The 22713-nt window shown below is 38.5% G+C and overlaps 1 long non-coding RNA gene across 1 annotated transcript; it reads right to left on the bottom strand.

The window, feature by feature from the left end:
• Positions 1-340: 340 nt before the first annotated feature.
• LOC131907076 (uncharacterized) lies at positions 341-18681 on the bottom strand. Its single transcript, XR_009378282.1, has 3 exons — positions 18624-18681; positions 1084-1177; positions 341-883 (listed from the first exon to the last, which is right to left on the bottom strand). It is a non-coding gene; the product is annotated as an uncharacterized LOC131907076 (long non-coding RNA).
• Between the last annotated feature and the right edge of the window lie 4032 nt (positions 18682-22713).

Below are 22713 nucleotides of genomic sequence, written 5' to 3'. Positions count from 1 at the left end.
GCTCACAATGGCTCTGAGGAGTCCTCTGTGAATTATAAGCAAGCTATTGTGAAGCCCATCACTTGATTTTGAGAATTTATACTAAAGTGAGAAAAATTGTTCTCCAAACTTTCATATCTGATGTCTTATAAAGACATTTACTATATAACACCTGTGAGTTTTATAAATGCTTCTTGAGGTACTCTAAACTTTTATTATTTCACCTTTGAACAGCTCAAAATAAACAATAGCTCATGTATAAATGGTGTTTTGGTATATTCATATATTTTCTGTATAACTTAAGGAAATTCCAAGAATGATCAGTCTTACTGCCCAAAGACTTAACAAATCCTGCAAATGATCAGGCTTATTACCCAAAGCTTTTGAGATTTTTAATTTGATTCAAAGAAACCATAGATTTGTTTCTCAACATTTCAGGGGGTTATAAATTGCATGCATACCGAATAGCACTTTACATGAACATAAAGCCAAAGACTTGTAATATAGTTGTTAACATCACAGCATATGGGCCAGAAAGATGGCTCAGCCCCCCATCATCAAGCCCAACGCCCTGACGTCAATCTGCAGAACTCACACAATGAGTGGAGAGAAATAACTCCTGCAAGTTGTCTTTTGATCTCCACATGTACACAATGGCACACACTCACATCTGTACACCATACTTCAAAGGAAACCCTCGGAAACCAAACAGTTTTAGGGAGCTACCAGTATCCATGCACTCTACTTGCAGATGGAAGAAATTGGTGGCATTTCCTATAGACTAGAAGTGTATGAATAAATAATATTTATGTCTGTAGATGGGCAGAAAGTCCTTGATAGCTTTGGTTCATGTGACAGCCATTCTGGTTGTTCAAAGATGCACGTGACATCAGAATAGAGGCATCTGCAAAGATAACAGTGAAAATCAAGGCCTGAGAACTTAACTCTGTGGGCCTTAAAGAATCACACCTATCTCAGTATGCTAAAAAAAAAAAAATTGCAAGGGGCAATGCTGAAATGTATATGTGCCTGAGCAATTTGAAAGACTCGAGAGAAGTAAGTTACTCTGAGAAAAGAATTCAAAAAATTACACCCTTCACTTACAGAAGGTGCCGCTTGAAGCACACATCACATTTCAAAAATGCATGGTTCACTTTATTCAAGCTGGTCCTAAAGACATAATTTTTTTCCCGGGATTCTATAAAAAAAATAAAATGAGCAGTCTAAATCATACCAATATGAGTAAGAAATCAATAGTGCAAAGTGAAGATCTTGCCCTCTTTTTAGACACAGGGGAAGGGATGTCCTTTTTACCATTTTTGAATGAGAGAACAGATCTGGTCAGAATTTGCAATGTAATGCTCTCTTAGAACATGAAAGAGATAGAAGGACTTGATAAATAGGCATAACCATTCCTTAGGGAGCCTGGCAGTGATGAGCCATGAGCAGTCATCAGAAGCAAAGTGTGGAACTAGGATGCCATAGATAACTAAAAATTGATTTATCTCGGTATATGAGGGTTTAGGTTAGGTAATCATGGCTTTTTCCTTTCCAAGGGACAGATACACTCTCAGACAAAAACAAGGAAAAGGATGTCTGTCTTTATATCTATAAGAATAACTCACAAGATTTAAAATAAAGAAGTGCTGTTAGTATTAAAGGAACTAGCATAGATGATGTTTTTCATCTATGTTTGTATATTTCTTTGTAATATTGTATTTCCCTTTCATTTGCTCTTCAAGCTGAAAACTCTGTTTCATCAGGAGTGCAGAAAACAAGTACAACCTTGCTACTTCACACTAATTTCCTCCTCCAGGGCTATTAATGAATCACAACCCCAGTTTGATGACTAGTTTGAACTGTCAACTTGACACAATCTGGAATCTCCTAGGTAGAGGGTCTCAATGAGGAACTGTCTAGACCAGGTTCAGATTGACCTATTGGGGCTTGTTTGATTATAGTAATTGATATGGCAAGACCTGCCCACTGTGAGCAGCACCATTTTCTAGCTAGGGAATACACTCTATAATCTTAGAGAGGTGCTTGAGTACAAGCAAGCATGCATTCATTCTTTTCTTTCTGCTATTGACTGTGAATGTGGTATGACTAGCTCTTTCAAGCTCCTTCTACTTTGAATTCTCGCCAGTGATGGACTATAACCTGGAACAGTGAGATAAAATTAACCCTTTCCCCTTTAGATTGTTTATTTCAGGTTTTTTGTTTGTTTAATCATGAGAACAGAAATTAAACTAGGGCATCTATCATCAGTTGGCTAATCATAGGTCTTACCTGAAGCCCAACTTCATCCCCTGTAGGGTCACATTGAATACATATGAATATATGATATAAGACTTAGAATAAAAGAATAACACCCATATTGAACAGCTCAAAACCACCCATTACTCTAGCTCCAGATCATCCTTTCTTTTCATAATACTTTCCATGACACCTGAACACATGGGCACGTGCTTAAACACAGACATTCACACACAACTAAATAAAAACAAATATTAAGTATATTCATAAATTATAAATAAAAGATAAATAAAAGTTTAGAAGAGAAGAATATTCTATATATTACTCAAGTAAAAAATTGACTTTTAGTTGAACCAAACCATAATTGACAATTTGAAATAAGAATAAAATCGTAAGCTATTATGTTTGAAACTACTGAAAACTTATTCCATAAGGGGAACACTTTTAAAGAAATAGAAAAGGATCTTCAGATCACCAGACGCTGATAGTTTGAGTTGATTACAAAATGAAATTTGAGCCAGGTGGTGGTGTTGCATGCCTTTAATCCCAGCACTCGGGAGGCAGAGCCAGGTGGATCTCTGTGAGTTCAAGGCCAGCCTGGGCTACAGAGTGAGTTCCAGCAAAGGTACCAAATCTACACAGGGAAATCCTGTCTTGAAAAAAAAAAAACAAAAAAAAAATGAAATTTGGTATATAGCTGGCAATGAACTTATCTAACTTTTTGAAAAAATATATAATATTAAGCATGTTTCAATGTTTGATTATTACAACACAAATAAAACATGATATTTTGAATTGATAACTTTAAAACCACAGGATTTTTAACTAATTCTTTGAGAATTTCATATATACATACAATGTATTTTATTCATATTCAACCCTCAGTCTGAAACTTCTTAAGTAGCTTTGAAACTCTCAGAGACCCATGGCCTACAAGTTAGGAATCATTGGTTTTGACACAAACTCGTGTTACAGATGAAGATATTGGGATGCAAATAAGTAAGTAAATAAATAAATAGCCCTATGTGATTTTTTCCTAAGGTCAAAAATCTAGGACACTGTTGAAAAACTCAGCTGGAATTTGACTCCCTGGGCAAGGATGTAGCTCACAATCCTTATGTCTGAATCAAAAATAGTAAGTATTTCATTTTAACATTTAATTATTGTTATTTTGCATGCATTTTTTTTCTTTTTTTTTCAAGACAGGGTTTCTCTGTGTAGCTTTGCGCCTCTCCTGGAACTCACTTGGTAGCCCAGGCTGGCCTCGAACTCACAGAGATCCGCCTGGCTCTGCCTCCCGAGTGCTGGAATTAAAGGCGTGCTTGCATGCATTTTTACATATATATAAATATATCTAAATTTCACACATTATAAAGACAGGCAATAAATATTATGTTTGCCACTGTGTTTTATGCGTGTATATGCACTTCACATGATAAAATGTCATAATCATTTGTCATAAACCATGTCTAGGTGTTCTTGCAGTAAAATGTCTGCATAAATAAAACATCAAACTGTAGAGTGGTTGTACCCTCTACCTAGTGGAACAGATGAATTTTGCAAACTTCCTGAGATTACTCTCAACAGTGTGCCACACACTGTCAGAATCTTTGCATTTACCTCTTCTTCTTCTGTTTTTCTGTCTAATTGACAACATTTTCAGAGATTACATTAAGCACAAGAAAGTAATAAAGATTAAATGTAACCTCTCCATTCCCCTAACCAAGTGAAAGGGAAGCAGATAAACCAAAGTGTCTTCTAATGATACCATAGCTTACTCCCAGTCTCTAAGGCAGAGATTAATAACCACATTTTGAGCAAGCGTACTTTGGGGACTCCTCTGTACCTTAACAATTAGACAATGTCTCAAATAAAACTCTAAGTGGGAAATGTCTGAGCCGAAAGTAATAGATTTGTGCCTAGTATTTACTGTAATGTACCTACACACCAGTAAGACATATTTACTTTTGGTTAATATTGTTACACAAACAGGGCAATGAGAAGGGATTATTTTGTTGCTTTCAAAATGAGAATCATTTTGCACTGGTATTTTAAGGTCCACTTCCCTTTTTTTTTTTCTTCTTCTTTTTTTTAATTTAAGAAAAAAATTTTATTCATTTTACATACCAACTGTAGATCCCTTTCTCATCCTTCCTCCGGCTCCCTCACAGCCTTCCCCCCTGACCCATCCCCATCCTCTCCTCCTAAAGGTAGGGCCCCGATGGGAAAGTGGAACCAATGTGGCAGCTATGCTTATTCACAGTCATGTACTTGAGCCCTTTGGTGGGCTGCATAATCTCTGAAGCTTCTTTTTAGGATAAGCCACATTTTATGGCTGTGATAAATCATTTTTTTCCAGACATATGAAGGACAGAGCGGTGAAACTCCCACTGATTGACCTGGACAATCAGAGCACATTGATGAAGATTTCCAGTGTGCTCTTCATTATTATTCTTGTCACTCATTGAGTTCCATTATAGATCTCATTGATTTTATTTCCAAGAGTCTAGAAATGAGACAATGAAGTAGCTAAGTAGTTTTTCAAAGGAGAACCACTGTCACCTAAGATCATTACAAGAGAATAAAATACCTACCATCTTCTTCCATATGCAAAACGATTTTTAATAGTGTCAACTGTGAGAAACAAGTTATGCAAAATTTGGAAAATTTAGAGGCATGTAACTAATGTAAAGCACTGAATTAAGTGATCCCTCTATTCGGTCATGGTGTAGGTTTCATATCTAGGATATCAACTGCATTCTAGGAATCCACACAGCTATATGCCACATTTATCAAAATGTGTACTTTAAAGTTAATGTCTTATGCAAATAGTATATACACCATGGGCATATTCTGGGGCTAAGCCATTGCTTAGTAGAAAATTAGTGTTGGTGTTCAAGCATTCAAATAAAGCCAGCTCAGGGGATTGAATTTATTTTAAAAACTTCCAGAAAAACAGTAATTGTGAGGTTTGCTTGTGTACTTAAAAAAACAAAAAAACAAAAAAACAAAAAACAAAAAATCCACTTTTTAATAGGACCCCTAGCTCCAGTAATTAAATTGAAATGATTGGCAGGCAGCAAATGTATCAGTGGGATGTGTAAGTAGGAGTGGTAAAAATTGAAAGGCTGTTAAAAATGTGCTCAGACACATACGTTAGAGAACTCCCGCCTTCTGTAGTGGTAAGAAGGAACCTACCTGACCCTGAAACAAACCTGCCGAAGCTAAGTCACATGTGACGACTGACAAATTTGACAAACCTGATAGAATCAAATGTCTCCTTTCTTCTGAACTAGGCGGTAGTTTAAGACACTAACATAGCCCTTGTTCTTTGGGGGTTTTGTTGTTGTTGCTCTTGTGTTTTGAACAAGAAGAGTAGGTCTATATTCCAAACAAGACACAAGATGACTATTTAGCCAAGCCCCTCCTGCTTTATCCTGAGGATGTTTCAGCAAGATTTCTGTCCTAGTTCCCTTCCACTATGGTGATAAACACTACAAGCAAAAGCAATTTAGGTGAGGAAAGGTTTTACTTCATATCCCAAGTTATCGTGCCTTGATGAGGGAAGTCAAGGCAGGAACTCAGTGGGAGCTTGAAGCAGCAGCCATGGAGGAACTGTGCTTGCTGACTTACTTGTTGGCTGGGGTTAAGCTAGCTTTCTTATATTGCTCAGCAGCACGTGGTAAGAAAATAGTGCAGCTCATGCAGAGAACTAGACCATCCAACAATCAAGACAGTTCCCCTCAAACATCCGCACAGACAAATCTGATCTAGGCAGTCCCTCAAAAGAGACTTGATTCTCAAGTGAACCTAGACTGTGTCAGATTGACATTCAATCATTAGTTGAGGGCTTTCTAAACTCTATTGGTTGGGAGTAAGACAAAAAAAGATGAGGACAGAAAGAGGGACATATGTTTATTCAGAATGGGTGACTTTCCTGTGCCACCACTGAAAACATCAGTTACCCTCCGTTGTAGGCTTCTATACATCCTCACAAAAATGTCCAATGCTAAGAAAAAAAAAACAAAAAAAAACAAAAACCTTTTATTAGTAGATCACAATTGGAAACGCTCATTCTGAAGCAGAGAAATTGCATGAGGTCTAATAGGTCATGAAGGATAGAATCATGACTACAACTTAGAGCTTGGTAAGGCTGAAAGCCTGGGGCTCTCTTAGGCTGCTGTGTAGCGGTTTCCTCTGAGGTCAAAACATTTCATTTTTGAGGGAAGTTCCTTAAGCAGAAAGGTAAACAACTCAGAAAGTATCTTCATGAAGTCCCTGAAACTGACCAAATTCACTAGGCTCCTCTCCACTACAGTAAGCAGTAAAAGCTGCAAAGGAAACTCTGAGACAGGCCAAGCTGTAAAGAAGACTCTGAGGCCAGAAGTCTTCGCTAGAAGAAGCAGAAACCAGCTGAGCTGCCTGAAAGATATTTAAACCAACCAAGGCACCTGAAGAGGACATACCCTAATCTATTGAGCTGTCTGCAGGGCTTTGCTCCAAGTTCCAAATTCCCAGCTTTTGTGATCTGTCACTTGTGCTGGGGTGGGCTTTGTTGATGCAGCTGTCTTTGAGTATTTCTGCTGCTGTAAGTAACCCCTCAGCTGTATTCCTATAAGTAACCACAATAAAACTCAAGGGTTCCCCAAGTTGAACTGTGTGGGTACCTGTACTTTGGTCTGTCATGGGCTTAGCATCTCTCCAGGAAGTTTTGTCACACAACCAATGTGTGTCACTCTCCATGGTATTGCAGTGACAGTGACTCAAGCATGTTCAAGTTTACCCACAGAAATAACATGGAACCTCCATCCTGGAATGTGTTCAGTTCATGCCATTGGATGTGTAGTAACAGAAAGAAACAAAAAAATACTTTGAAATCTAGAATGGTGGAAAGAAAAATTATCTGAGTGAATGTAGGAAGAAAACAGATTTTAAAAATCATTATATCTATGCATTAAAAGACATTAATATGTGTTCAGAAGCATAAGTCTAACATTTTGACCTCTATGATTTTTACTTTATATGCTTAAATAAAATGTGGATCATGGAAATGACATTTTTAGACCATGATTTATTCTAGGCATTTATTTCCCCCGTACGCCATGAGATGCTCTATGTCATCAACACTTACAGTTGTGGAAGCTCAGTCAATGAAGAATGCAAACAGAGGGTTGGAGAGAGGGGATAGAGAGAAGTTACTGTGTTTCTCCTGAGCTCCTTTTCTGAGGTCATTATGGCCTGCCTATGCCTCAGTTTCTGTTCAGGGTGCCCATTTTGCCCACATATTACTGTGTTTATAAATCTGGCAGATATATTGTTGGCTCTTATTTAGAGATAATTTCAAAAGCCCTTCACTGCATCAGAATGCTCCAGTATCTCTTCTAATTCTTTATTGTCTTCACATAGCATTGCAAAAAAATGATTTTAAAATGTTCTTCAAAAATGTTTTGTACAACTTAATGGCTATCTCTTGGGACTCCAAACTATTAGAAGATAAGGAGTAATTACATACAATTACTGAATGCAGGCAGACAATGGTAGTCACTCTGGGCAATTAGTGTGGCCCATAAGATAATCAAGGTTTGGGGTATCATTTTACCATATAATATTATATGCTTTTAGATATTCTGATCTAGTTTCTCATAATTGAACTTGGGCATTTAGATAAGTGGGATAAACAATGCACAATTATATTCTTGCTAAGGACATTATGTAGGGCATTATTTACAGTACAGTATTTATATTGACAATATCAAGATGAGAGATCACAATTAGAGTTACTTGTAGCTGAAAGTTCTTTTGTGTCCTGCCTGGTCTGCAGCCACTCAGACCCAAGTAAACACACAGAGACTTATATTAATTAAAACTACTCGGCCATTAGCTCAGGTCTACCCCTGACTAGCTCTTACATTTAAACTCAGCCCATTTATGTTAATCTATATGTTGCCACATGTTCCGTGGTTTACCTGTGTGCCATTGCATGGTGCTTCCTGGATGGAAGGCTGGAGTCTCTTCACTTAGCCTTCCTCTTCCCAGAATTCTCCTTGTCTGCTTATCCCACCTATACTTCCTGCCTGGCTACTAGCCAATCAGTGTTTTATTAAACCAGTATACAAAAGCATTATGCCACAGCATTTCCCCTTTTTTGTTTAATTAAAAAGGAAGGTTTTAACTTTAACCTAGTAAAATTACATATAACTAACAGTTATCAAGCAAGAATTACAGTTACAATATCTAGTCTATTTTTATTTGGCAAAATTAAAGAAAATATTTTACCTATTCTATATTTGTGAGTCTAAAGTTTTATATCTAATTTATCTTTTATCATAACCAAGGAAATTTATAATTATCTAGTCTTCAACTACATCAAAGACCTCAATATAAAGGATACAATATTACCTAAGTAAACAGGAAGAGTGTTATAAGCAACTTCCAAAAATCTAGAATGACAGAGACAGCTGCCTGCCTGGACAGTTACCCAAAGTACCTTTGTAACATTGGGGTCTCCATCTTCAGCCCATAGGCCTAGTCTCTCAATCGTTGTTGTTGTTGTTGTTGTTGTTGTTGTTTTTTTTTTTTTCCTTTTCTGTGTCCTGTAGAAAGTCTGGCAGTTTCTTCTGTGAAGCAAGAACCTGAAGGATCATTTTGCCTTGCAAAGTTCAATGGTCACCTTCCTATGGGTTCTGCATGTCTAATTTATACAACATATCATCAAGCAATCAATGCAAGGGCACTTTTTTTGACCAGTGGCTAACTTTTGCCACAAAGAAAGCAAACTCCATAATGAGTTTCTTCAATGTCCATTGTCTTCTCTGAAGTAGATTGGTGCTGCCAGAGGAGACATGTCTCAATGTCCAGAAAGTCAAAGTTCTTAAAACATTTTAAATGCTATATTCTGTAGGTCTTTGAAGTATTTGAATATTACTTACCTAATTGAATTATATCTATGTATATCTTGAAAACTTAACATGACTATAAGTTTGACTATCATAGAAGACTAATTATTAATCTGTATTTCTTAATTATTCATTACAATTTAAATGAGCTGCACAAACATAATATCTTAAACAAGAGTAGAAATATACACACAGCATAACAGAATTAACTTTAAATTTGTTTCAATAAACTAAAATCTACACCAATGCAAAACATTTCAAACAAGTTGTTGCTCTTTAAGAGTAGATTCGATAATCCACCCTTTCCTCCTATCATATCTATATCCTATATTTCTGTATCAGTTACTTTGTTTTACTTCTAGGTGAGCTCACCATAAAAATTACAGATCACTCAGCCCATAATCACTCAACCCCATAATAGCCACAAAATTATAATTGTTTTTCTCATTAATATTGGAAAGGGTGTCTGAACTGGCCTACCCCAGTAATCAGATTGGTAAATACCCTAAATGTCATCATAGAGCCTTCATCCAGTAACTGATGGAAGCAGATGCAGAGATCCACAGCCAAGCACCAGATATCTAAGCTCCAGGAGTCCAATTGAAGAGAGGGAAGAGGGATTATATGAGCAAGAGGGGTCAAGATTGTGATGGGGAAATCATGAGACAACTGAACCAAGCTCGTATGAACTCATGAACTTTATACTGACAGCTATGGAACCTGCATGGGATTGGACTAGGCCTTGTGCAAACTAGAGACAGTTGTGTAGCTGGATATATCTGAGGGGCCACTGGCAATTGGATCAAGATCTATCCCTGGTACATGAGCTAGTTTTGTGGAGCCCATTCCCTGTGGTGGGATGCCTTACTCAGCCTTGATGCAGAGGGGAGGGTATTGGTCCTGCCTCAAATGAATGTACCAGGCTTTGCTGATTGCCCATGGGAGCTCTTACCCTTTTGGGGGAGGGAAAAGGTGGTGGGTCAGGGGAGGGAAGGCTAGGGAAAGCAGGATGTGGGATGAGAGGAGGATCCGTGGTTGGTATGTAAAATGAATTAAAAAAAATCTTTTAAAAATGCACATATATACTTCATATATACTACTAACAAACACAGACCCATGCAGTGATGGCTACGGCAAAGTTAATCCATGACATCTTGCACAAAAGCTGTAGCTTAACTGTATTTTTACTACTGATCTAACAGTTTATTCAGTCTTTAAAACCATTTTATTCTTATTTTTGCATTAATTAAATGAACAAAAGAATCTAAAATTTGAGTTATTTCATGTGATTATTATTAAGTGTTTTAAAGTATGTCCAAGTTCATGCTATAATAAAATGGAATGAACAAGTTATTATTTCTTTTGAGAAATATTCAGCTTCAGTTTACCCAAAGTAAGTTGACATTAAATTGCAGATTCTGAACTTTTGTGTGTGTGCTTTACAAGCTAGGAGCACTATTGTCCAAAACTCTGGCATGTGTCTTAGGAAAAATTGAGTTTTGTTACTTGTGCAGCAGTTGAAATCTGCAGAGTAAAAACTATGCTTTAGAATGCTCAAATTCTTAACCTTGACTTCTCGGTGATAGAGTCAGCCTGCAATACAGCAATTTTATGTTTTGTGTGGTTTCTCCTGTGGAAAGAAGGAAGAAAAATTGATACACATATAGTGGCATATAAGTAGAAGGAAGCCGGGCAAGAAATTTCCTCATCTCAAAATCACAAAAACAATAGAAAATTGTGGGAATTACTTTGAGATAACAGTTGCATTATTATTTTCAGTGAGAAATGAAAGAATTATCATGAAACCACCCTTCAAAAGTCTACAATATCTATATATACTGAAGATGATTATTTTAATTTTTATATTTCTGAGTTCCAAAGTTCATAGTATAGAATGATATATTTTTACAATAAAGTAAGATACTGAGGGTTGATAAGGAAAAGAAAATGATTATAAATGCAAGTATATAAGGTGACTTAGGGAAAGGTAGACTTTTTATTATAAGAATGTCTACTAACTCTTAAATCCCATAGCCAGCCACAGCCAAAGCAAGACCACTTATAAGGCTCAGATTTAAAGATATGTTTGTGATTAGCCTCTCAGAAATCTCAAGGATCTTTATTTTTAACAGAGCGTATTTGTTGGCCAGCCTTATTCTTCTAAGGCCACAAGGACAGAGGGCAGTGGGGTTCTTGATATGGTTCAAGAACCTCATATTGTCCTTTGGATTGGTAGAGGGAATACTGATAAGTAGCTCTCTCTCTCTCTCTCTCTCTCTCTCTCTCTCTCTCTCTCTCTCTCCCTCTCTCACTCCCTCTCTTTTGACTTTGACATTTACTATGAATAAATTCTGATTTCAATAACTGTTACTCTAGCTTTAAAGGAGCACAGAACCCAAGCTATTTTCCCCTAGACAATGGTGATGAATAGGTATTGTCTGTAACTAGCCCCTGCTTCTTACAATCTCATGTTCTGCTGTAAGGTTTATGGAGATGGGTCCAGATTGAATCTTAGAACTGAGTGAATGTATCAAAGCTCTCACAACAAACTTCATTGTCAGGTTCAGTAGATTTAGGATCTCTGTGCAAACTGCTGACCATAGCCTCAAGGATGTGCTTAGGAAGGCATCTCCAGTCAGGGTTGACTGAGAGGGAAAGCTGCTCTGAACACGGGCAGCACTGCCCCCATGGGATGGAAATCTAGAGGTGAAGGAGAAAAGGGAGAAATGCAGCCAAGCAACAGCATCCTTTTCTCCCCCTGCTTTTGGCCCACCATGGTGTGAACTGTGTTACTCCACCACGCCTCCTATCCATAGCCAACTGAACCCCCTGAAACCATGAGTGGAACTTTTTTAAGATGGTAGAAATGGCTCAACACGTAAGAGCACTGGCTGCTTTTCTGGAGGATCCAAGTTTGATTCCTAGCACCCACATGGTGCTTCACAGCCTAGTATAGTCTCAGAGAACGTAACACCCTCTTTGTCCTCCTTGGCCAACAGGTAAACAGACATGCATGCAGCCTGTATTAGCCTAGGGTGACAGAACTTAAAGAATGAATGAATAACTTACAGGCTGAGTCCAACAATGGCTAGCTATGAATGGAAAGGCCAAGAATCTAGTGCTTCCTCAGTCCCATGAGGCTGGGTGTCTCAGATGGTCTTCTGTGTTTGCTGGGATCCTGAAGTGTAGGCTCCAATGCCAGTGAAGGAATGGATGTGCTGACAAGGCAAGGGCTAGCAGTCGAAGAAAAAGCAAACTGCCCTCCCTTCTTCCATTGCCCTTATATAGTCTTCCAGGAGAAGGTGTGGCCCTGGTTAAAGGTGTATCTTCTTTCCTCAAGATCTGGATTAAAGACATGAGTCATCCAGCCTCAAGATCTGGATCAAAAGTCTATGCCATCCAGTCTCTAGATCTGGATCAAATATCTCTGTCTCCCAGCCTCAAGATCCAGATCATAAGTGTGCCCTCCACTTCTGGATTGTGGTTTATTTTAGATATAGTCAAGTTGACAACCAAGAATAGACATCACACAGACATATACTTGAAAATAAATAAACAAAATTAAAATTAAATAAAAATAGCCTCATTGTGTTATTTTTATCAGATATTTGATGAAAACTAGACTAAAGTAACCAATAAAGAGTTGAGTATCTCAGGAAAGCTAGATTTTAATTTAATGCCAATGCTTCAGTAGGAAGTACTGTCACTTATTATCAAATTTTCCTTATAAAAGAGTGGGCTTTTTGCTATCACTGTTTTTCAGATCTTTATATGATTTGAACAATCTTTTTACATTTTTCATTCTTTAAGAATTTCACACGTGTATATAACATACTTTAATCATATCCATTTCCTGCTTTCCCCATTCACCTTCTCCCAGACCCTACCATGTCCTTTCCCCGTGCCACTGAGGAATCCATTCCTCATGTCGTGCATATACATGAGTTAAGGCTGTTTGGTGGAGCAAGGCCAACCCACCAAACACCAAATTGCTAAAGAAAACTGACTCTCCCTTTCTCACCAGCCATCAACTTCCACTATCTCCTTTGCTGAGAGTAGAATTTTGTAAGTTCCTTCTCCATTCAATGTGGAATCTGAACTGGCTTGATTTTGTGCAGACCTTATGCAAACAGCCACAGAAATTGTCATTCCATGTGTGCAATGGCCTGGTCATGTCCAGAAAACACTATCTTATAGCAGTCCTCTACAATTTCTGGCTCTTAAAATCTTTTTCCCTCTTTTCCATGATTATTGCTGAGGCTTAAGGATAACTTGAATATTCACGTGTCACCTGAAAAACATCAAAAGATTCATTTTATTTCTTAGAAGAGTCAGAAAATTTCTCTTCTATGAGATCAGCAGGTTTCAAAGAAAAAAATAAATCCTAATGTTTTTTCTAAAAGTTTAAAGGAAAGCATGACCAAAGTAAAAAAGGATTTGAATGTCCTTTGCCCTGTGCTGGGTAACAATTTTCCTAGACAATGTTTTGTCAAGCAGAATCATTGTGGGGAGTTGCAATGAACTTGTATCTTTTTATCAAAATTAGATTTGTCTTTTGCATTCGCTTTTTGTTCCTTTGTTTTTAAAGATACAGTCTCAGTATGTATCCTTGACTGGCCTTTAAGTTACTATGTATACCAAAGTCTCAGTATGTACCCTTGACTGGCCTTTAAGTTACTGTATATACCAAACTCAAAAAGATCAAACTCATAGAGATGCAACTGCCTCTGCCTCCCCGGTACTGGGACCTCCCAATTCCTCAGCTGATCCTGTTTCCTCAGACTGGAAGCCTCTGTGTCCTTATCCAAAAGGATCTCAGCTAAACTGCTTCTCGAAATCCTGAAAGCTTAACCAGCTAGTTTGTGGTTTTCACATCTTAAATACCTTTCTGCTTTCTGCCATTACTTCCTGGGATTAAAGGCTCGCTCTTGTTACCACGCCTGGCTGTTTCCAGTGTGGCTTTGAATTCACAGAGATCCAGAGGGATCTCTGCCTCTGGAATGCTAGGATGAAAGGCATGTGTGCCACCATTTTCTGGTCTCTCTATCTAGTGGCTGTTCTGTTCTCTGACCCCAGATAAGTTTATTACGGTGCACAATATTTTGGGAAACACAATATCACCACAGTTGGAGATAGAGTTACAAGTGAGCCTCCTGTCATGGCTGCTGGGAAACCATCCTGGGTCCTTTACAAGAATAGCAAGAACTTTTACCACCTGAGCCATCTTTTTATTATGGTGTAGGAATTCTCAAGTTCAGTTCTGCCCAGTTCCATCAAAACGGCATTCTTTTCTCTGCTTTTGACAAGATGATGGGCTGGTGCCATCTCAAATTGAAAGAAAAAAATAGATTTTCTTTATATTTGCCATGCTATACAGAAAAGTTCTAGGCAGAATGAATTGTGGCAGTAGCTTTACCCACTTGATTTTTCCAGCACACAGCATGAAGCAAATATAAAAAAAATGTTTAGGCTCTCCACCTGCTAAACTAATTTCTTTATCTATTGCACTTTCACTCAGAAAAAAATGTTAATAATTATGTTTTCAAAGTGAAGCTGCCCACTGTGAAAACAGTTCACCTGTTATTTCTTAAAAAATAATGTGGGGCACAGCAAAGCTTCTGCCTAGATTACAGATAATTCAGAAAATAACTATTCCAAAATTGCAATTCTCTCCAGAGGAAAAAAAAGAAATGGATGGAAATGATTTGGTTTTTATGCACGCTTAACCACGTTAACATTACCAGTGAAAGCTGGCAGCATTTAAAATATGATTGCACAGGAAGTACATTTGAAATGAAAATGTCTCGCCCTTATTCTATCCCAAGAGACACAGAAAAGAAACTAAATGGTGAATTGAGTTTCAAAATCAAATTTCTCAGAATGTTTCCCTCAAGATCTCACATTTGACATCTAAGACAAATAAAGGCAATTTTAAATAAAATAAAAAATGCAGAGATTGGTTTTATTCTTAATTATGTATATGTATTCCCCCCCCCCCCGTGTGTGTGTGTGTGTGTGTGTGTGTGTGTGTGTGTGTGTGTGTACTGTTGTTCAAATCTTAGATGGTCTTTTAATAAAAAAAAACCCAAAGCCAGATATCAGGGTAAAAGCTGAAAGATCAGAGAAGCAGACCAACCAGCCACTAGTTCTTACCTCTACAAAATCCTCAGTCTAAAGAATGTGAATTCCTGTTTCCTCATGCCTTATATATACCTTTCTTTGCCCAGACATCACTTCCTGGGATTAACGACTTGTGTGCTTCCTAATACAGGGATTAAATATGTGTGCCACTACTACCTGGCTCTGTTTCCAGTGTAGCCTTGAACCCACAGAGATTCAGACATATCTCTGGCTCTCCAGTGATAGGAATAAGAGTGTGTGCCACCACTGTCTGGCCTCTATGTCTAATCTAGTGGCTGGTTCTGCCCTCTGAACCTCAGGCAAGCTTTATTAGGGTACACAATATATCACCACATGAATGCAGATGCCTGAGGAAGCCTGAAGAAGGCTTCCATGCCTTGGGGCTGTAGGTGTAGGTAATATGAGGAGTCCAACATGACATGAGTACTAGGAAGCAAACTCAGGTCCTCTGCAAGAATAGTATATGTCTTAACCACTGAACAATCTCTTCAGTCCCAGTAAAAATTAATTTGATAATTCATAGTTCTAGGACCAGGGAAATTCTAATTAACTTTTAAGATTATTGTGCATATGTACAAATAGTTTACAACAAAATAGATAAAAATAAATAACATACAATTTGTGACTGAAAATGATTTCATCTTTTAGAACTAGGTCTCCCTGTACATTCTAGACTGGCCTAAATTGACCAGCCTCCTGTCTCAGCCTCTCCAACATTGGTATTACAGATGTGCAGCAGTATGCCTAGCAGACATTTTTGTATTAAAGGAAAGAAATGTCAGAATATACTTACTTTCTTAAACACATAGCTTGAATGAACAATATTTTCCTTATCTGAGAATTGGAATATCTAAAAAGAATATACACTTTCTAATTTCTTTAATATTACTACTTTTTACTCATAGTTTACAGAGTAACTACAAAAAGCAGTGAAGGTTTGTATTACAGTCAGCAATCAGAATGGCAAATCTTGATCTCATGCATTCTCTCTGGCAGTCCTGATTGCAAGGGCAGACTTATAGCCCCTAAACAACACCAGGAAGAAAAATTCCTGATTGCACAGTCCTTTCACACTGCTTTTCCTGAGCACTGCTTGTCAGCATCTGAATTTTTCTGGTTCTTGATTTTCCTTCAGCTGCTCAGATCTACTTCTCCTTGGCTCTTCACAAGTCTATTTTCTTATTGTTGTTTGTTCTGTTCTGAAAAAGGGTATATACTTAGTCTTTTAAAAGAACTGTTTGAAATTTTAATTATTTGTCCATTTGATTGTTGCTTTCCTTTTCTTGGTACAATGAAACATTCATCAGAGTAGAGACAGACTCTCTTCCATGGTTGAGTCTTGTGTACCTAGAGAGGTGACTACCATCTTCTTTTGCTTCCTTTTCAAGTATTAATATTCTGGTGACCTCAGAATCTCTCTCCTCTTTGTAGTACCTTCTTCAGAATCCAGACCTTTTTAACAAGCATCTGATCAGAGATCTCCATCTCTGAATCTCAAACTCCTAAAACTGAACTATATCTGTAAGTAATGATGGCGTGTTTGATTTAATAATATATGTATTATAAGTAACCGCCCCAGGTTAATCACTTGGGCCAAACTCACTCATCCAAAGTGAATTTATTATACCCTACATTCTATCCTCTCATCTCTACATGTGCATCACGGCATAAGTGTGCCAGCAGTCATGCACACCTGTGTGCACACATACCACACACATGGGCATATACACAAACAAACAATTAATTAAAAAGTAAGAATATTGCTCTTAAACAAATCCTGGGAAGAAAATTAAACAACTCAGCAGATTCAGTCAAGAACATTCTAGTAGTGTTTCAAAGAAAGCAAGCATGATGTAGGCACAACACCTTTACCCAGAAAAATAAAATGAGTGTTTCCTGGTTGTGGCAGATACACTCAGTACTCTAGCACTAAGACTTCATGCACAGATCCATAGGGGTTGCTGACTAGGCAGCCTAACCATTCAGCCACAGTTTCAGTTAGACATCTATCTCAAAAACAAGGCACACTTCACTGAGTACAGCACTTAAGGCTGACCTCTAACCTTCAAGTTCTTTGCTACTTCAGAGCATGTGATTGCCCTTCCTGTGGTATCCAGTGATACTTCATTTCTAGGTGAGCCCTCAAGACTGTGGCCTTGACCATTCAAATCTCTACCAGCGAGCGCTCTCTTTCTTGCTTTCTCTGCAGGGCTCTTTTCTGCTTTCTGAGCTCCTACCAGAACCAGCTCCCAGTGCTTGTACAGCAGACTCAGCTTTTTCCATTGTGTCCCTTAAAGTCTTCCAGCTCAACCCAGCACTTAACTCCGAAGCTGTGGCTGCAGTTTTAGTTATTGAAAAGCTAAAGAAAAGAAAACAAACTCCACAGGACTGAATTACTCAGAGGATAGTAAATAAACTTAACCATCTCTCTCACACACAAAACATTTTCAATGATGAGGTTAAAAAAAGAATTTAAAAACTCTTCAATAAACCACTAAATGACACGTGGCATGTTGAATAACAAAGAATACATTACTGTATACTCAAATCAGAAAATATACATGCCAGAAAATATGGTGTGACATTTTAAAAATGTTGACAGGAAAAATAACTACCAACCAAGGATTCTATACCTAGCAAATGTATCATTTAAAAATGAAATAAATATTTGTAAGATAAACAAAATCTAAGAGAACTTACTGTGTAGGATATTTATATTATAAGAGATGTTAAAGACAAAAGTACCAAACAGAAGAAATAAAGTTTTAGGCAAAAGCTTAGGTATGCTGAAGAAAGTGAACAATCTTAGTAAACAACTAAAAATAAGCTATAGAGAAGATTTGGCTTCTGTCTTATTTTAAGTGCCCTCCAATAACTCCTTCTAGTAAAATTTCCATAATGGTTAATGTCTATTTATTTTTCTCTGTCCAAATAAGACTAGCCATACAGCTGTTGTATACTCGATTTATATTCACTATAATAGAGGAAATGAAACTTTAACTTTATTGTAAGTTAAATGTAAGCAGCCATGTGTCTAGTTCCTACTTCTGTAGACCTTGCAACTCTGAAAATTAATGTGTTGAAGCAAAGGGAGTGGCTAGTATGTTTATGGCACACACTAAAGTAAATGAGTGACACCAATAACGTGAGTGAGAGGAAGAAGAACGAGTGCATGATAGGTTAAAACAATACATTGAAGGTTAAAATAAAACTCCAGAAAACATTCATGCCAAATTCATCTGCACTTATTGGAGAACCCTGCATTTAAGTGGGCATGGAGAAGTCCCACAAAAGACCACTATCCATATATGCAATCAGCAAGAATGTTTATTATCTCAAGAATAAAGGTACCTGCATGCTGGAGCTGCACATCCTATACAAAGGCAAAGTGGCAACCCTGAGCTTAACTTGCAGGCTTGCTTTCTTAAAAAGAACTATAGCTAAGGGGAGTTATCAGGGATAGTTAGGTCACCTCAGATATGATTGGCTTATGGGAGTGGCAATTATATTAGTACATTCTAATTGGCTAGGGTTAGCAAGGGCTGGTTAAGGCTACAGTTTTTCCATTTGGGGGCAAGCCTGCATGGGTCCCAGGCTCTGCCTTTATTTGGTTATTACCTTGAGCTATTGTCTGTGGGGACTGGCCCAGTGGCCCAGGCTCGGTATGTACTATCTCTCTCATCCACTGCTGCCAGTGGAGTTAAAGACTGATTGTCCTTTGTTTGTGGCTTCCTCAGAATCTGCCTGTTCAGTTTCAAGAGGCAGGAACTGAGGCCTAGCTTTTTGTTCTATATATATGCTATAATGTAGATCACCAGTTGTTAGTAAGCTTATTTTCTTTTTTTATTCATTTTACATACCAACCACAGATCCCCGTCTCATCCCTCCTCCTGCTCCACCTCCCACACCTCCCCTTCTCCCCTCCTCCCCTCCTCCAACCCAGTAAGTTGGGGGGACAGCTAAACCTGGTACTTTCAGTTGAGGCAGGACCAAGCCCCTCCCTGTTTTATCAGGGGTAAGCAAGGTATTTGACCATAGGTAATTGGATTCAGAAAGCCAGCTCATGCACCAGGAATAGATCCTAATCACACTGCCAGGGGCCCCTCATACAGACCCAGCTACACAACTGTCTCCTGTATGCAGAGGGTCTAGTCTGGTCCTATGCAGGTTCCACAGCTGTCTGTCTAAAGTTCATGAGCTCCTTCGAGCTTGGTTCAGTTGTCTCTGTAATTTCCTCATCATGATCTTGACCTGTTACTTGTTCTGTTGCTCATGTAATTTCTTTTCCCTCTCTTCTACTGGACTCTCAGAGCTCAGCCTGGTGAATAGTTGTGGATCTCTGTATCTGTTTCCATCAGTTACTGGATGAAGGCTCTATGATGACAGTTAGGGTATTCACCAATCTGATTACCAGGGTAGGTCAGTTCAGGCACCCTCAGTCTAAGCTGGGGTCGTCCTTGTGGATTCCTGGGAGACCTAGTTTTTAACTGAGTTATTAGGAGCCTGTCATGGTGTTTGCTTGGCCTTCTCATTAAGGTTATAATTCATGTCCAAGCTCTCTGAGCTTGGCACAAAATGGAGATCTCCCTTTCTTGGCAGGACTCCTTCTCTCTACCTTATTTGGGTAGTGTCTCTAGTCCTGGATGCCTGAGTTTATTTGGAGAATGACCCTTCACAAAAGCTCCAGCTCAGGCAAATGCCCTATGACTCAGCATACAAGCACCACCCCCTCAACCTCCTTCCCCACCCCACCCCTCACTCTGATATTTGAATTGATGCCTCATTAACATCTGTCTGTCCTCAATCAGGTCTGCCTCCCCCACTTGTTCATCATCCCCTTGTCCTGTTCTGCCCCCCAACACTGTTTAGGCTATATAAGTTGACCTGTGGCCTAAATAAACTGAGCTATCTCACTGAAGCTGACTGCTGGAAGTGCTTTCCCACTGAACTCTTCTTGCAGCCTCTGCTCCCTCTGCCCTCATGAGCCTGTGGGCCTTGGCCAATGACCCTGGTGAAGGAAAGAGACCCACAGGGACCTGCACCTTTAGTGACACACACACACACACAAAGGAAGCAATAGAAACAAATTTCCCTGGAAAGGTAAAGAATAAGCAAACAACAGCACATTTAGATTACAATAAAAAATAATAATAAAAAAAACTGAGTTACACAAAGAACAGTAAGGTAAATCTCAAAAGCAACATGTTAAGTGGGAAAAAAGTTTCTAAGACCCACATACTGTATTCCATCATTTATGACATTCTGAAACAGAGTTATTTGCAGGAAATATCTGTGGTTGCAAGGGATTGGGAATGGAGGAGGCCATAGATATAAAGTAACATCAAAAGGGAATATACACTAAGAGGTAAATCTTACTGTAATTTAATTACATTTTAATCTTTAAAATGAAACACCCTCTTATGTCTAAGGCAAAAGCATTTAAAAGCCTAATAGCCACTGTAATAAATTTGAATATGTATTAATGAAATGCTTTTTTAATAACTATAATGTCTAAGACACAGTTTATTTTTCAGAGATAGCCTTATAAGTTTAGAAATGGAAGTATGTTTTTAAAATGTACTTTTCTTTTCTAGCTGAATCACCCAATAACTATTTATGTGTATAACCAAAGCTTCTTTTTTTTATTTTTATTTTTATTTTGCAATACAATTCAGTTCTACATATCAGCCACGGATTCCCCTGTTCTCCCTCCTCCGGCTCCCCTCATCTTCCCCCCAGCCCACCCCCCATTCCCACCTCCTCCAGGGCAAAGCCTTCCCCGAGGACTGAGATCAACCTGGTAGACTCAGTCCAGGCAGGTCCAGTCCCCTCCTCCTAGGCTGAGCCAAGCAACCCTGTATAGGCCCCAGGTTACAAACAGCTAACTCATGCACTGAGCATAGGACCCGGTCCCACTGCCTGGATGCCTCCCAAACAGACCAAGGCAATCAACTGTCTCACCCATTTAGAAGGCCTGATCCAGTTGGTGACCCCTCGGTCATTGGTTCATAGTTCATGTGTTTCCATTCATTTGGCCATTTGTCCCTGTGCTTTATCCAACCAAAGCTTCTTATTGCTTAGTGCTCGGTTAGCTAATGCCTGTCACCCTATGTATTGCCTTCACCAGTCTATTTACCCACCACTTTAAACTTGCTCCAAAGAATGAGTTCTTTCTGGTAGACAGGTGAGCTCTGAACTTATTCCATCATTCCAAAAAGAATTAGTTGGAAAAGGTCATCCCATGTCATCACATCAATGTAAAGACAACCTGCTTGTTTACAACAAAGATGAAAAGATGAGACCACCACAGAAGAAAATCCATCTCTAAATCCAGTGCAATGACCCTGAAGAACCAGTCCTGAATGTGTTCTTTGGGTGCCTATGAAGTTTCCATACATTTTTCCACCTTGAAATACATTTTGTAATCAACTTTACTTCTTAGGGACTCTGTGACGTACCTGGTAGGTAATTCCTGAACTGTGTTCTTTGATGAAATTATGAGCAAGTTATGAGCAAAAAGATACCCCCTCCCCCAAATTGGGAGGAAAAATCAACCTCACATTTGCCCTCTAGTTTGAAATAGCATCATTTCCTTTGTGCTGGTTCAAGTGCAGGGGTGAAAAAAGGGAAAGTATTACAGTCAGAAGTGTCAGAATTGTTCTCACTTTTCCTAATAAGGAGCAAGTGTTCTGAATTCTTACTTCATGGATTCTCTGTATATGGCACTGAATACCCAATAAAGTGTGACTTTTGAGGGAAACATTTTAAAAGGAAGCAGTCAGTACAGGGAAAAATTAAAACTTCATATAATACACACACATACACACAAACACACACACACATACACACACACACACACATATAAAATGAATTATTAATTCTACAAAAATCTTTCTCTTGGTATAATTAGTATTAGTATCTTAAAAATACTGTTCAGGCCGGGCGGTGGTGGTGCACGCCTTTAATCTCAGCACTCGGGAGGCAGAGCCGGGCGGATCTCTGTGAGTTCGAGGCCAGCCTGGGCTACCAAGTGAGTTCCAGGAAAGGCACAAAGCTACACAGAGAAACCTTGTCTCGAAAAACCAAAAATAAAAATAAAAATAAATAAAAAAAATAAAAAAAAAATACTGTTCAGAGTGTCAACTCATGGTACCTTATTTTTCACATGTGCTGGTTAGTTTTTGTGAACTTGACACAAACTAGAATCATCTGGGAAGAGAGGTATTGCCTCCATCATACTGAGTCTGTGGGGGCATTTTCTTGATTAATGATTGATGTGGGAGGATCCAGTCTACTATGGGTGGTATCACCCTCAGGTGGTCTTGGGTTATATAAGAAAGCATGCTGAGAAATTTGTGAGAAACAAGCCAATAGACACCTTTTCCATGCTTCTGCCTTGAGTTCCTGCCTTGACTTCCCTCCAGGATGAACTGGAACCAAT

The sequence above is a fragment of the Peromyscus eremicus genome, chromosome 3 (assembly GCF_949786415.1).
Source record: "Peromyscus eremicus chromosome 3, PerEre_H2_v1, whole genome shotgun sequence".
Taxonomy (NCBI): domain Eukaryota; kingdom Metazoa; phylum Chordata; class Mammalia; order Rodentia; family Cricetidae; genus Peromyscus; species Peromyscus eremicus.
The sequence above is the reverse complement of the archived record's forward strand: the minus strand, read 5'-3'. Positions and strand labels throughout refer to the sequence as shown.